Source organism: Myotis davidii, unplaced genomic scaffold (genome assembly GCF_000327345.1).
Source record: "Myotis davidii unplaced genomic scaffold, ASM32734v1 scaffold1437, whole genome shotgun sequence".
NCBI lineage: Eukaryota > Metazoa > Chordata > Mammalia > Chiroptera > Vespertilionidae > Myotis > Myotis davidii.
In genome coordinates, this window is record NW_006288601.1 from 29,171 (window position 1) to 46,870 (window position 17,700).

A 17,700-nucleotide genomic window follows, 5' to 3' on the forward strand; every position below is an offset into this window, starting at 1 on the left:
TATGTATTTGGTTAGAGAAATTTTGGCTTAGATAAATATATTCTGAAATCAAAGGACTGTCAAAAGGCAGGAGGCTGGGGAGCCAAGTGGCTGTATTTCAGGGCTTAGGACGGGCATCGCAGCCTCTGAGGACAGAAAGAGTCTGAGACAACCTTCCTCCCGCACCTGCCGCAGCCTTTGTCAGCCGCCGCTGGAACCTCAGCTCCAGCTGTCACCCGCGTGCTCGCCTCATAAATCCACATCCAACCTTCCTGTTTGTTTGCAGGGTTTGTTTTGTTTTAGGAAGTCGGGAGCGGGGAGGAAGGTTAGAAAAACAGCTTTGGTTTTTGAGTTTTTGATTGCTGTCCATAAGCTCCTGGGTGGGCAGAATGGTCATCATTCAACAAACCTTTCAGAGGCACGGACTGTGCTGGGGTGGGTCAGACATGGACGTGGGAGAAAAGGGAGTCCCTCACTTCTGAAGGATCGTTGTCTGCCCTGAAACCGCCCTGACTGAAAAATGATTTTGTCTTGGGCACTGTATCTGTTTTAAGGAAGAAAGAGCTGTTTCCCCACAAATTGCACGTCAGAACATAATAGTGATTAGTAATCTTTTGCCTTTGATTTTATTTATCTTTTCCATACCAAATGTAAATTTGTGTGAAAACTAAATAAAATACATTTTCAAAAATTAAAATTGAACAAAATGAAACCGGCTTCTGAAAAAGGTGATATTTAGGCAGCCACATACTCACTGGTCTGTGATTGAAAAGTAAAACACCTCCTGAAATTACCAAGTGAAGGTGTGATGAGAAGTTTCTGGCAAATGTGTCCAAACAAAGTCAGGATTCTCAATTATACTTCATTTAAACTGACATTCTAATACTATATTTTGTTTAATTAGCATATATATTTTCACTCTTCAATGTTTAAAACAAATTTAATAATTTATGGTTGTTTCTGCATCCTCTACCACCCACTTTTATTGTTTTGAAAAAGGAAAATATGATCCTAAAAATGTAAATGGTTTTCTTCCTCAATATTTTAACCTCTCCTGGAGAACATGTACTCTCAAATGCATACATATCCAGGTATAACTTCTCACGAGGTATGACAGGTTCTCGATCTTGTCATGCCATCTCTGGGCTTTATTATGCACTGTAAAATAATTCTGTTAACAATGCTGAAAGACAGCAACTGTATATAACACGTTTTTGTTTTTTTTTGGTTTATAAACCAACTTGGATTTAGGTTTGTAAATATTTGAGGCAAATAACTTTAATCACAAACTGAGCGTGGTGGAGAATTTTTAGAAACTAAAGGCAATTAAAAACTGCATATCCATAAAAAAGTTATTTGGGGAGAAATTCCGGGCTAGGCTTTCTGACACTTGCAATGCTTTTTTTTAAAAGGGCAATGTGGTGTTTTAAAATTTTAATTTAGTTAAAGGAAACTCAACCCCAAAAAGCTGCTCTATTGCATGAAAACCTCATGAGGCAAGCTTCAGTCCTGGGCAAACAAAAGCAGCTGCATTTATAAACCCTTGAAAAAAAGGGTTTATAATGCAAACGCTGCTGTGACCTTAACTCCAGAGGTGCAAACAGGCAGCTGTAATAGGAAAATTATGCATTAAAACAGAATAGGGTTCACAGAATATTTTAAGATTTCTATTTGATCATGTTTTGTAGCTTTCCAGTTTCAAATAATAAACTTATGTAGTTGAATAAGAAGGAAGCCTCTGTTTCCTCAAAACACTTAAAATGGTGAACTGTATGACATGCAAATTGTATCTCAAAAAAGCTGCTTAAAAACAATTTTTATTGGGGACAAAAAAGGAGTTTGAGAGGGTGTGAGGGGCATCTTGCCATTGATTAGTAAATAAGTACTGCTTGGCTACTAGGGATTTTCAAGCTCCAGCGTAGCTCACAAAATAGTTCTAACATTTGCAAGTGTTAAATGATATGAGCTGCATTCTGAAAGCAAAGAAACACACACTTTAAGCATGGCGTACCAATTTGTATTTGATATAATTTTTAAAAGGTAGATTCATTTTGGAATAATTTTCTAAAGTGCTAAATGGAAACATAAGAATAGTATATCTGAATCTTTTTTAAAAAAGGGAAAAGGAAGGAAGGAAAAGAAGGGAGAGTGGAAAAAAGTATTGCAAGAGAGAAAATGAAAAAAATGGCACTGTCTTAAAAAAGGAAGCAAAATACATAAATTTTAAAAAATAAGGAAGTAAAGATTCAAGACAAAAACAGGAGATGAGAGGATATTTTCAATGCAACTTCTAATACTTAAATATTACAAGTGGTTAAAATTTAAGACATTAGAAAATGATCTAAGATTAAAGACTAATCCAAATCAAAGTAGAGGATTTTATTCTATTAGAATATGGGGAAAAAAGGAGAAATAGAAAGTAAGTTTTCATTTATATTGGTAAAAATTAAAATCTAGTTCTGAAGATTAATATTTGTATACTATTATGTAGACAGCCAAAGCCAGACTTTCAGAATTGTCTGTGGGTCAAACTATTTTCACCAGAATTTGCTGAACTACATCTTCATTTAAGGAAGATGAAGCTCATACATAAGAAATCCTGGGGCTTCCACTCAGGACTTTTCTTAATACTCAAAAGAGAGATAAGCATCTGGACAAGACAATAAAAAAGAGATGCTGTCTCCTTATTTATTTCATTTACATAAGGAAAATCAAACGTGTTTTTAGTTTTTGCTTTCGTTCTTTGGAAATGAGGCAGGATTGTGACAGTCACAAAATCCTGGAGCAATACAAAGCAGTGTAATTTTTAGGCAAGCAGGTGGAAATTTCTAGAAGTGGGTAGTTGTGACCTGCTTTATTGGGAATGAAGGTGATTTTTCATTTATATGGGGTAAAATTGGTACAAATTGCCCTGATACAGGCACAGTGAGACTTTGGTCCTCCCTAAAAATACCTTCTCAGAACCATATGATGACCCTGGGACTCCTGAATGGGGGATGGTAGCTACTCTGAAAGGTTTCTGTAGAGCCCATGGATGGAGATTTTGTGCTTGGTTTAACTGGGGGTGGTATTCAGGATTGCCTGCATTTGTGCATCTTGTGGGTGGTATTGTGTCAATAACCTTGGGCCCTTTAATCTTGCTGAAACAGCGCAGGATGCTACGTTATCCCTGTGGAAGCGGAAGGGTGCCATCAGAGTACTACTAATGTCCTAATCAAGTCAGCCTCTGGGATCTGAACCCTAACCTATTTGACACCCTGGGCACACTGCTGTTTTCCATTAGAACTTCTCTTCAGATCCAAAGATCAGGCTTTCCCATGAATCTGGGCTTCCTGCTACCTCCATCTTATACTGCCTAAAATTAATAACTAAATTTTAAGGTTTACATAATATCCTTAGTAATATCTATGTCTGGCAAGAGAAGATTAAGCATACTTTCTGACAAAAGAAAGGAAAAAGGATGGGTGTGAAAAGAAGGAAGATGTACAGCAACGTTTCACATCTCAACATCTGTGATGTGCCGGGAATAATGAAAGTGAAGTTGGTAATGGGGCCTCTGTCTAGTCAGGACATATCTGACCAGTTACTCAGTCACTTTAAAAATAAAAGTCAGGGGTTACGTGCAATGTGGAAGCACAGCTCAGGCTCTGAACAAAACTTTCCTGGGAGTGGACAGACTTCCAGCCCTGAAGCAGATCCTCTTATTTTAAACACATTATTTCTTTTTCATGTTGATTTTATGAAAGATCTAAAACCCTTTTCCTGCCTTTTTCTTGAGTAAAAGCTTAAAATGAAAAATAAAAAGATTCTACAGGTGCCATATATCTAAGAGAAATACTAACACTGAAAGGGGGTGCACGTTTCCACTTTTATTGCTTTCTCTCAGGCCTTAAGACAGGGACGATTTTAAAGGATCTTATTTCTCCGCCCTGGCTTCCATCTGGAACCTTGGGTCTGCAGGAGAGAGGTGGGCAGCCCTGCCTTGCCTGTGTGAATGGGAAGTGAGTCTGCTTTGCTTTAACAGTTTCACTGTTAACCCTTTCCCCTTTCAACCTGAAATGTGGTCCTCCCTTAGAACAAGCCAAACTTATTCAAAAGGGGGCAAAGCTGCCCTAACCGGTTTGGCTCAGTGGATTGAGCTCGGCCTGCAGACTGAAAGGTCCCAGGTTCGATTCCGGTCAAGGGCATGTACCTTGGTTGCGGGCACTTCCCCAGTGGGAGGTGTGCAAGAGGCAGCTGATCGATGTTTCTAACTCTCTATCCCTCTCTCTTCCTCTCTGTAAAAAATCAATAAAAATATATTTAGTACAAAAGGGGGCAAAGCTATAAAAACCTTTGGCACAACAAGGGGCACAGTGCGGGAGTTGGGTCCAGGGAAGAGGTGGAAGGGAAGGAAGGAGTGGGTGAATGGAACGTGTGTGTCCCACGACACCTGCTGCAGAGGGACCAGAACCAGAATGGTCAGGGATGATGCTTGTGACAGGGCTCGGTCAGGGACCGAGAAGTTTGCAGATCTCACGAGGACAGATAAGACACAGGTCTGTGGCAAAATTCTGCCAAAAAGAAATGTTCCATGCCCTGATTGGTTTGGCTCAGTGGATAGAGCGTCCGCTTGCGGAGTGAAGGGTCCCGGGTTCGATTCCGGTCAAGGGCATGTACCTTGGTTGCGGGCACATCCCCAGTAGGGGGTTTGTAGGAGGCAGCTAATCGATGTTTCTCTCTCATTGATGTTTCTGACTCTCTGTCCCTCTCCCTTCCTCTCTGCAAAAAATCAATAAAATATATTAAATAAATAAATATATATATAAATAAAATAAAATAAAAAAGAAATGTTCGTGAACCCCAAATATAAACTAGTCCCTACGGGGCTGGTAACAAGTGATGAGCAAGCTGCCTTCAAATCTATAAAACAGCAAAGTCCTCCAAATGACTTGGGATCCAAGGCAGACATGAGATAAAACTGCTAGCAGCTTACAATTTCACGTCAATTACAGGTTCCTCCAAATGACAAATTATATGGAGTTTGGAAGATATAACCAATACATGGTGTTAAAAATGTAAACATTCAACAGATGATTCACATAATCTCAGAGCCGGGATCTCTGCTGCATTTGCAGAGACAAGACGGGTTGAGCACAAAAAGTACAGTGATGCCCTGGCCAGTGATTCAGTGGTTAGAGCATCAGCCCAGGCACCCAAGGGTCGAGAGTTCGATTCCCCATCAAAGGTATATACCTGGCCTCGGTTGAGGTGCATGTGGGAGGCAACCAATTGATGTGTCTCTCTCACATTGCTATTTCTCTTTCTATTTCTCTCTCTTTCCCCCTCCATCCCTCCCTTCCACTCTCTCTAAAAAGCAATGGAAAAAATATCCTCAGGTGAGGATTAAAGAAAAAAGAAGTACAGTGATATAAAAACAGAACAAGGAGTGACACTTGCAGAAATACCTCCCAAGCATGTAGATGCATATAAAGGATATAGCAGCTCGAATTGTGGCCTTCACTCCCGCTGCAGTTTTATAATCTCAATGCTCACATGTTCCCTCTATAATGCATTTTTAAACTAGTGATATTGAAAAGCTGAAGCTCCAAGTGGACTAAAGGAAGAGATTCCCGTGGTTTCCTACCAGAATGGCTCAGGAGAAACATAAAGGCTACATGAAATTTTAAATGCAATTATTTTAGATTAGAATATTTGGATTGAAAGATCTGGAGGGTATTGTTTTTGATAAGACAGTCCCACTTGACAAGAGCTGTCACCACTCTGGGGCTCTCTGTTGTCAACTAAGATGAAAGGCCATCAGAAAGAATTAACATCAGCTTTTAAATAGTTTGAAAATGTCAGAGAGGTCAAAGAAGATATATTTCTTTATATGGCATATTTACCTGAGCCTTTGGTAACATCGTGTTTTTAATTTTCGTTCAAGTGAGTCTAAAATCATGGTAATTGATCACAGGCTAATGACAGCTGACAAGGAAACACTATGATTGGCTGAGGTCTGTGTCAATCATAGCTGCTTTGGGTATAAGCAGAGCATACTAGATCTTTTAATAGCAGTAATTGGCAACTATGGAAAAACCCTGCTAGGTCCCCTTTTGCATTTTCTGTAGCCATTTATTTGGTTTCCAGTTACATGGAAGCCAATTTAAAAGCTTTTATAACTCATACCTCACTAGTGGACCTATTGTTCCTATGTTCTCCTGGGGAAGCTCAATAGCCATTGCAAAATTCAATTCACACACACACACACACACACACACACTACACAATGCTTCCCAACATTGAATGTAAATATCGGTTGTTTAAAAGAGAGAGAAAAATAACTTGCACTTTAAGTATTACGAACACCTTAGTAAATTATTTTGAAAGACACCTCTGATTTAATATTATAAGGAAGTTTAGTTTCATTTAGACATGAGGCCTGAAGCTGATTTTGCATTTCTAATGTGCATTCCTCCTTCTAAAGAGGTAAGTGATAAGTTAAAGCTAGTTCAAGTACTATTGTAGCAAGCTAATTCCCTTTCTCCACCTACGACTCAGAGAGAAAGGTCAAGTTGGCTGTCACTTCTCTCTAACGGATGCTCAGAGTCTGTGTGCACTGAGCATGATATATTTCAAGGAAGCCAAGCACTCGTCCATTTTCTGCGTCAACTGTATTAATCATAAGCCCTCCATCTTTAGCTGAAATGAAAGATCCAGGTGCAGAGGAGTTTGTACACAGGAAATGTGCAGAGAAGTTGTTTCGGCTCAAAACTAAACCCCTGGTTCCCCACCATTTTGAAATGTAAGTATCCCTTGCAAGTGGGAAAATGGGGCCCTAACCTCGGCTGTAATTTATATGACGGGCATCGAGCTGGCAACCACTGGGCAGCTGCCTCTTCAGCTCTGGCAGTGAGGCAAAGGAAACAGCAAAGGGCAAACAAAAGGCACCGAATGTTGCATACAAACATAAGAAGGTGCTGAAATACACACTGGGGACGATGCAGGTAAATGAGATTGTGTGGCTAACCACAATACAATGATTTGTATTCCAAATTAACTGTCCTCAACCATTTCTGAGTTACAGAGGATACAACATATTAAAAACCTGAAAGACAATACCAAGAAAACTGGCCATCTACTTCAATGCTTTAAACTAGGAAGATAAATTTGTACAACTTATTTAAAGATTAATATAGTATATGGAGGTACCTGAAAATGTGTTCATTAAAATTTCTAGAAAAATAAATGCAATCATCTGAGCTGTTAAAGTCAAATGTATTGTCTTTGTTAGAACCTTTTTTTTTCCAGGAGAAAATCTCGGGGGGAAAACCCTTATTTACAGGAAATCACCTTATAAAAGAATCTACCACAGGAAGGGCTCTAAAAATGTTACCCTGTTTTAAATTTTTAAAATCTCATTCAAATCATTAGAAGTGACATATTTTCTGAGTAGGAGGAGAATGACAGTGCCTTCCTTCAGGTACCCAGATGCTACCCTTCCATTCATACAGTCTCACTTGGGTGTCATAAATAAAGCCCTTGCCATTTCTTTGGACCCCAACCCCCAACCCCCACCCTCAGTGGGGCTGCCCGTGAACTTGTCTTGGCTCTGCACACTGGCCTGCTAGGCAATTGAGCCACTTCTTTCTAAGTCATTAACTAATGTCCAGGTACTGTCAGATCACTCATAACGGAAAATCCATGCAGCCCACAGGGCCTCCTTTTGCCTGGCAAATGAATCTGTTACTACTGGACACTAGCAGAGCTTGTCTGGCATCTATACTTCAGTCGATAATGATCATCACTATAGTATTCCACATTCAGGGCAGTTCCCCATAGCTGCATTCTCTGAGAATCCCAGGCCGTCAGGGGCACGATCGCCATCACTGTCCACTGGTGCTCTTACATGCCTGCTGCTGATTCTCTACCAAACTAAATTCCGCCACAGTCTGGGATTAGAAAATTCTATCTAATTGCAAATACAAAGATGGAGAAGGTACAGGGGATCTTCTATGAGGCAAGCACTGTGCCAGTTTCTTTATATTTTTATGTACCTTTCAAAGAACCATAACCCTATAGAGTAGGGGTTAATTGTCATCCTCCATTTACAGATGGTGATACTAAGGTTCAGAGGCGTTCAGTAATTCACCAAAGGTGCCACAGCTCATAACTCCGGCGAGATGACTAAGAATCTACCTCCCGTATTTTATACCTGAAATAGGCTCCTCTTGATGGAAGTGGTTTTCAATTTTTAAAAAGGCAAAGTGAACTCTGCTGAGTCTTGGAAGGCAAAGTGATGCAAGGTGTATGCATCACATCTTTGGTACCACCTGACTCAGTCCTGGACCCCATTCATTTTCCGTTGATTGCTTTCTGTAGTTCAGAAGATCACGTTTTTCTGAACCTGGGATACTGGCCTAGGAAGTACACGAGGCATGAGGGTGATGGGACTATAACCTGTCACAGCTGACTACCATGGATAATTTAGAGGATGCTTATGGGGGAAGAAAAAGGACATATTTTAAATCAGGTATACCCTAGTCCATGAAGACATTGACCAGTTCCATATCAATGGATGTTAAAGATGGGAAGCTAAGAAAAATTAAATATAAAAGCTATCTTATGAGAAGGTTCAAGACAAGGGCACCTTTAAAATTCTACCTAAAGCAATACAACAATTAATAAAAATGGGCAGCAGGGGGAAAATAAAACTATAGCTCTGTAAAACTCTTGACATTTCTATCAATAGTTTTACATTTTGGAACTCAGATAGTCAACGCTCTTTCAATGGCTCGTGATGAATGCCCTACAAAGTGTATGGAAGTCCGCTGCTTCCCTTTCCCAGTGTATTTCCGCTTATGCCTGCTGCTCAGGCTCAGCTGCAGACTGCAAGGCATCCCCGCCTCCTGCCTCACCTGGGCCTCCCACCAGGAATAGTCTGTGCTATTTCTTCCCTACCAAACCCCACCCCACCCCGAAAACTGTCCCTGGTTCCCACACAGTTTCTCTGAGAATCCAGAGAAACAGTCTCTCTCCTACAACTCAGTGCTTTATCACGTGATGCCCTATAAAGTTCATTATTAATTTCTCTGACGACCCTTCTCATCAGGGCTACATTTCTTCTGTACCCCCAAAATACCAACACACCAAGAGGGTTTAAAAAATAGTCATTATCCAATCAACTAATTTAACCTGCAAGCTGCCTTTAAACTCCTAGAGCTACAATTGCATGCAAGGTGTGGGAGCACCCAAGATATTGGGGGAGGGGTGCAGAAAAAGAATGTTTGGTTGCACCTTAAGAACAAAAGTACAAGTGTAATATAGTAGACATCTGTTTCTGGGGTTGAGATTTATAAATGAAAGCACTGATTGCAAGTGTCAAAGAAACATAAACATTGCTCTTAGGGCAATAAATGAAAAACAACACCAAAAGGCTTTGATGACATTTCCACTGGGTGGCTGTCAGTCACCAACCCCAATCTTCTTCAAAAATTTTTGTTTTGTTTAAAATAAACACACAGCTTCCATAGCCATTAGGGTTGGAAGTGTAGGAGACGTTAGCAACAATGTCTCAACACTTAGGACAGCCTAACAATGTCTAAAAGTTGTCCTTGAATAAACAGTCCCTTGCTTGAGTGAATATGAACTTGAAGCGCTTTCCCACTACAGCTAATGCAGTTAAGGTGAGTGTACAGGTTCGTCCAACTTCCTGCAGTTTGCTTTCCCCTTCCCAAGTTCAGCACTGATCCCTTTCCCCTCAGTGAAGGCAATGCCTTAGGAACCAAAGTTAGTTGATCTGCATCTTTATGAATTGTTCTTTTTTTCAACTTTTGGCAATATATTCAAAAACTATGCAAGGTGCTATTCAAGAGATTCGAAAATTAGCTGAACATTTAAGGGTAAACATTTAGAAACAGCTCCACATCCAGAATTAGTAGATGAGTGGAAGGAAGGAGGCTGAACAGGGAAGAAATGAACCCGACCTCTGAGTGAGGCACAAGTTGGTGGGAACCCAGCCAGGCCCCTATGTGACCTTAAGCCAATCGATACATCATCCTGCACCTTGGTATCCTCTTGGGGGAAATGGGGTTCTTAGTATCTATCCAATAGTGTGGCTATGATTACTAAATATAATAATGAATCTAGCAAGCACCAAAAATCACAATTAAGTGAGGATGCAAAATTGGGAAGGAAGTTAGAAAGGAAATACTACTTCCATGTGGTCCATAGGTCTGCATTTTGTCCGAAGTCATTACCCCTTATATCTCCTTTAAGAGAATGGACCCCTTGTCTTCCTTTTGTGGAAGTAGCTACCATTCTTCCCCATTTAGAGTTACCAAACTGCCAAATGCTCAGGTCTTGAGAACACATGTCTGGATAAAACAAATATTTCATTAATAGTCTGTTCCCAGGTGCTACAAATGTTCTACCTGAAATGAAAGTAGAAATTCATATGGTCTTCCCCTCCAGCGATCTCATTTTCTGGCAAAATAGAGGTTTAATTAAGGTAAAACCTCGAAAGCCAGAGCAGAGGATGACTTTAGGTCTATTGAAACAGATATTCTAGTTAATTTGATCTAAATGGTTGTGTTTATTTGGGGAGGGAAGGAAAGGCCTTTAAAAGATGGAGGCTTCTGGCTAGTAGAGAATGGGGAAGAATAGGTAACAGCCAATGTTTGAACCACATGGAGCAGTACACTTCTCAGGAAAATTATTTTTCTGAAAATTTAGAAAAATATATGTATTTGCAACGGTTTTCAACTCCAAGTTAAGTATCTATAATAAAGAACTATTTGCATACTTTTGATAAAGTCAACACACAGAAGAGTCTGATCAGCTTGAGGACCCCAAATCTTCAACTAAGAATGAACTGAAATCTTCCACTAAATAACTTGGCAGTTTCAAAGAAAAAGTAATATATAAACCAGAGAACCAGACACAGTCCAGGTAGGAGGACTGTAAATGTCAACAGAGCCAAGTACTGCTTCAGTAAACTCTCAAGAAGGAGAATTCTACAAGGGAGGGGACCTGGAGAGAGGAGTACACTCCCTTCCCTGGGACTTACTTCATTTTCCCTTTGTTTCTGTTTCAAGTTTTCCTTATACTGCATTAGGACCCAGTACACAAATTCGTGCATGGGTGAGGTCCCTCAGGATTGAGACCCCAGCTTGTGCCCCCAGGCTCGCAGCCCTGCAGTCCTGCCAGGCACCACACCGTGGCCTAGCACTGCCCCTTCACCTGCTCCACCATCCTGCCTGTGGGACAATTGATCAGGCCGGGCCCCCCGCCCCCTGCCGTCATCACTGGTTGCTGTTTGTGGGGTGATCAGGCCCCCACTTGCACTGGTCTTGGCCTGGCACTGCCCGCTCGCCTGCTCTACCATCCCACTCTGGTCCCACTCTCGTTGGGGCCCATTGGGACCGGCAGCACTTCCACTGCCAGCGCTGCATCACCAACGCCTGCCATGCTCTGTGCCGTCCCCAGTGGTCAGCACACGTCATAACGAGCGGTCGAACTCCCGGTCAAACTCCCAAGGGGACAATTTGCATATTAGGCTTTTATTATATAGAATGCTCACCTGGCCTAATACGTCCCTTCATCAGGACTCTACGGGGTTTGAGATGGAACTGTTGTCCCATACCTCAGACATGCTGCTTCTGCCTGCCAGAACTCTGTTCATAAACTGGATGCAAAGAAAAATAACATTTTAGCAACAGATCTGGGTTGGGGGGGCCTGATGCTTATGGAAGTTGGAGAATTCCCTATCAGAAAGGAACATGAAGTTAGGTCCCAACATTAGTCTTTACTTAAAATGAGAAAATATATTACAACAAAGAGCTGGATCTTGCTCATTCAGAACCTTTCTTCTGAGGCTCCTGCAGACTCCCTGGCACTCCCTGGCTACCCACTCCCGCCTCCAAAACCAAAGTCCCCAAGGCTCACAATAGCAACTAGGATGTAAGGGCACCAAGCACTGAGGGGCTCTGCTCACATCACAGTGAATCCTCTCCACACTAATTTCCATAAAATAAACACAAGAAATGTGACCACCTTTCCCCATTGTGCTGCCGGCCCCTGGCAGACATATTTTACACCTAAAGATAGCAGCCATTGTTCATACTATACCACCTGGTGATGATCTGTGTTGTTTTACCCCTGTCCAAAGAGTGAGACAATGGATTACGAAAGAATTTGCCTAATTGTAAAATTCAGAGGGGCGCATTACATTTTTAAAGTGCAACATATTTTTCCATCTAATTCAAAACTATGAATGTTAAACTTAAAGACTCTTTCCAGCTTCTGTTAGTGACAGACAGGGCTCCCCAAGGGGTGGCTGCCTTCAAAGACAGGTAAATGAGGGCCCATATAAAACAGCCAAGTATTGATGTTGTAGTAAAATTCCAGAAAAATACATTGGCAGACAAGTAAATTTGTCACTAATAATTTAATGTAATTTCCCTAAAATGGAGCTAATAGGTACTCAGGGAATACACCTCCAGGGTTTACATCAAATGTGCATGTGGAAAATCGTGAAATAATATTTTTTTTAAAATGTAGATGCTTTGTCTGACATGTTGGTTTATGATGAAAATTATTCTTCCAAAATGAAAATGGGGAGGGGAAAATATAACCTCTCCAATACACTCAGCCTTTAGCTCCCAAACCTTTCCTGGCAGTGGCAGCTGAGAAGCAGTGACTGACTGGAAGCTGCAAACATTTGTTTGCATTTTATTTCCCCCTTAAAATGATGTACTACAATTACCAAATATTAATGAACCAATCATGTTGCAAATAGTATTTCCCGTGTCACTCTGAGTTATAGAATCTAATATTGGGCTCATTTGAAATATTCCAAAGTTGCATATTTTTTTCCCCTTTGCAAAGTGACAGCTCAAATTGTGTTTAGTTGCATCCGTCCAACCATGAGCAAATCAAGTATAAAAATTTCATTTTGTCTAAGTGTTAACGCAATTTTTTAAGCTCATATCCTGGGATGGCTCACTTTGCACTATGCTGGATGGTATTAGATGCTGCTTAAACACTATTATCAATTATATTACATGGTGCCAGAAAATTTTAAAATAGCACTTGTTTGGGACTCAAGTCATGAAGTCCCAAGGAAGAAAAAATACAAAGCAGGGAGAAGAAATTCATTCGCTTTTTCAAATGCTCCAATGTTTATGTTTTATATTACAAATAGGCTGATTTCCAGCTATAAATCTGAATTTCATTGCTGCTATCGTGGGTTTAATATGAAAAAAGACCTGCAGTCGCTAAAGCAATAAGGAGAGATGCAGCTGTCATAAGCTGAGCTGCTGCGTGGAACAACCAGAGACCCAACTCAGGGGCAGGAGGGAGGAGAAGAGAAGGCTGTGAGAAAGAGAGCAGCCCTAAGGTAGAGCCATCAAAATTATGAATTAATATATAAGTCAAAATTATGGAATGTCCATCATTTTTCTATAGAATATTGACAGAGTGAAATGAATTCAGCAGATAATAAAGAATCTATGCCCCAGAAAAAAAAAACAGTCAAATATGCCGGCTTCATAAGCACATTTCATCAAATGTGTGAGCTTAATACAACTGCCAGGGAGAAGCCTGATCCAATTTCATAGGAGGTCACCGGCAGGAGTCCCTGGCTGTTAATGTGCCTCAGCACTCCCTGATTTCTACTCCAGGTAGTGAGGCCATATGCTACCTCATGCTCAAAGATATTTTCTTCTTTTCCTAAATCCAATCTCTCACACACATACACCCAGGACAGAGGTGACTGTCATAATGAATGCTAATGCAGAAAGTTTCCCAATAATGTCAATTACGGCCCCATTTTCAGGGGCCTGGAGCAGGGAAAAAATCCATCTTTCCTATTACCACATTTTCAGAGGCTGTTCTACATTCAGGGGTTGGGGAGGGGCACAGTGATTTTTTAGTTTAGTTTAGGTGTCTGGGAAAAATGTCTTTAAATCCTGAAGTCATTTAAATACTATAAATAGAAATGAAAAGCCTGTGCCATGCTTCTATTTACGTGACGCAGCCATGGCTGGATCTGCACCATTTGGGTTTGTAAATCGGGCACTGAGCGTCTGCTAAATTTTTAGAGAGCTGCAGTTTGTACGAAGCTAGTTCTGTTTTCTGATAATTCCAAATAAAAACAAACATTTCAGCAATGGGAAGGCACATGTCTCACAGTAAGATCGCAGCTCACACCTGCCCACATCAATGTGCTCACACTTAATGAAGTTAAATGTAATAGAATCGACCTGAATTCCCCTTCAAGTTCAGGATTCTGGATGCCTCTCCTGACTGGGGATCCATAAGAGAATTAATTAACCCTGAATCCTCCAAGGCATCCATTGTATGTAATGAATTAACTTCTTACCTCGGCATCTAGAATGTACTACTCATGTGCCAATTTGGGGAAACTGAGAAAAGAGCCTGTCAAATCATTTTCTGTGTTTTTGTGGTTCAAATGAGGAGTCCTGGTGGAGAAAGCCTGCAAGGCTCACACCTCACAGTACAGCCTGCAGACCAGCAGCATTCACATCACGTAAGGGAGGGTGTTTAGATGGAGATTCTGATTCAGTAGGTCCAGGGCGAGGCCTGAGACTCTGCATTTCTAACAAGCTCCTAAGTGATGCTAGCAGTCCTGGAACTGCTGGTTAGCAAAGCTCTAACAGTGGTTTCTCAACCTGTGGGTCGCGACCCCTTTGGCTGTCGAACGACACTTTCACAGGGGTCGCCTAAGACCATCCTGCATATCAGATATTTACATGACGATTCATAACAGTAGCAACATTACAGTTATGAAGTAGCAACGAAAATAATTTTATGGTTGGGTCACAACATGAGGAACTGTATTTAAAGGGCCAGAAGGTTGAGAACCACTGCTCTACAAGCTCCCTGTTCTCCATGAAATAAATTTCCTAAATGATATTAGTGTAAGACTAAATAATTATTTGACGCGTCATACAAAAAAACTCGTTGTGTTGCACCTCGTGTTGGACAGAAATATCTATACATCTCCTACATCTGGGATAGAAGCAGTTTAGTAGGAATCATCGACCCAGACAAAAAGAAAAGGCCATGGTTTTGGTTTTCTTGAGTCCATTTGTGCCCCAAAGCAGAAGATGTTCACCCTCATATGCAAATTTACATAGGAAATTGTACCCATATTTTCCAATCTAAAACCAGAATATATATTCCATTTCGTAAATCTAGTTATATGAAAAGGCTTATAAAGATATGAAAATTAAATTACATTCAGACTTTCATTTGATAAATAGCTTTCATTAAAAAGAATTAAGTGACATGAAATAAGACCCACCTACAAAATCTAGGCTGTCTGATCACCAAGGAATGGTCTACTGCCCTTCGCTGCCAGTCCTTTTTATTCCCCTGTAATATCATCCCTTCTTTCCACCTGTCAAGCACTCATCCCATCTTTGATGTCTATCTTGGACCTTTCACCTCCCTCGAACACTCAGCAGCCCTTCCATCCTACTTTGTGCTCCTCTAAACCATGGTGACACTTCTATTTGGGACTTCTCATCTTTATATACTATTGCTATGTTTTCTTTTTCAGTTGTCTCATCTAACATACAATTTCCCTCAACATTCAACCCAATGAATATTTATTTAGAAACTATTTTGTGCCAGGCTCTGTGCCTGGTGTTCGGAGTAAAGGGACTGGACCATATACTAGTACTCTGGATGTGGCAATAAATATCTTTGTTCCCTACAACAAAAATTCATCATCATGAAAAAATACATGATTATAAAATAGAGGTGTATACAATAATTTTTAAAAGATTACAACATAATGATATTGATGAAGAAAATAAGACATTTGGGGGGTGGTGTGTGTGCTAGCAGCTTGACCCTAATGCACATTCCTATTAGCCTATAGTCTAGTCACTGCCCCTTCCTTAATTATCTGGTCTTGCAAGACCTGTTTACTTAAATACTCCCATTTTACAGAGGCCATAAACCATGAACTCTCTGGGGGTTGTCTATTGTTCATGGTTTATGTCCTATTGTAAAATGGGAGTATTTAGGTAAACAGGTCTTGCAAGACCAGATAATTAAGGAAGGGGCAGTGACTACCAGTGATGGCGAACCTATGACACGCGTGTCAGAGGTGACACGCAAACTCATTTTTTTGGTTGATTTTTCTTTGTTAAATGGCATTTAAATATATAAAATAAAGATCAAAAAATTAAATCTTTGTTTTACTATGGTTGCAGATATCAAAAAATTTCTATATGTGACACGGCACCAGAGTTAAGTTAGGGTTTTTCAAAATGCTGACACGCCAAGCTCAAAAGGTTCGCCATCACTGGACTAGACTATAGGCTACCAGGAATGTGCATTAGGGTCAAGCTGCTAGCACGCCCCCCTGCCCCCCCCCGGAAATGTCTTATTTTCCTCATCAATATCATTATGTTATAATCTTTCAAAAATTATTATTTTAATCCCCAAATATATATTTCATTTCTCTCAAACAGCTATAAAAACTTAGATGATTTCTGGGGTTCAAATTCATGAATCTATTTATCTAGTGAGAAAGCCTCCATTTATAAAGCATCCTATTTTTCAAGCTTAGAAAAAAAGTCTGACAAAGAGGACTCTGGTCCAAATGAGCTTGTATTTGATTCTAAACAAGATTTCTTCACCAACAAGCAAGGGGTCCTGAGGGAAGAGAAGGGAGTTGTACCATTTGAAGCCTGGGAACTTAAATCTGCTCAATTCTAGAAACCCTTCTGTGCTCTTTATAATACCATTTGCTAGGTCTGCTTTGCCTATAGCAGATACACTCAATAAATGAACATTTGATCTGAATAAATTTATAGCTTTAGAGAAAATTTGCTTCTATTTTAATTGTCCTGAATCATACCAGTAAATGTCTGAATTTCTTATTGTATGATGAGAGTCCCTATTTCTTTTAGTTGTTAGAACCAAATCTTTCTTAAATTTTATTTTTCAGTTACAGTTTGCTTTTAACATTATTTTGTATTAGTTTCAGGTGTACAGCTTTGTGGGTAGATATTCCAAAAAACTTTACAAAATGCTCCTTCTGATATTTCAGATACCCACCTGGTACCAGACATACTCTTCCAATATTATTGACTATATTCCCTGTGCTTTTCTTTACATCCCCTAGACTATTTTGTAACTAGCAAATTAGTGCTTCTAATCCCTTCACCCAGCCCCCTAACCCCTTTCCCCTTCGGCATCTATCAATTTTACAGAATCTATTTGAATGTGCTCCTAACCGGGCTGGAATGGGTAGGATCCTGTCACTGACTCAAGGAGCATTGTGCAGCACCAGTCCCACAGATATATGACTGTCCATGCACCAAGTGAGCTCTGTAAAGAAAGGGTGTGTGACTGTATAAATCCTGATCCAGGAGGACAATGAATCGACAATGCACACACAGCCCACACCTGCTGTCACACACTGTAATAAACCCCCACTGGCGCTCCTGTGACAAAGTTGATCCCAAAGGATAGGGAACAGTGATGGGAAATATAAATCTGTACCAATAGCCAGCCATTCCTGCCACCTCCCATGCACTGTATGTGTGTGCACAAACAAGGCCGCCGATACGTAAATACTGCGAGAGGTGCAATCCATCTCCTACTGCACATTCTGTTCCCAGGCATGCTCTGTATGTTGCCTGGATTTCATATAGTATTCAGGAGGAATGAGATTGCCCAGCCTTTGTTCAGAGGAAGTGA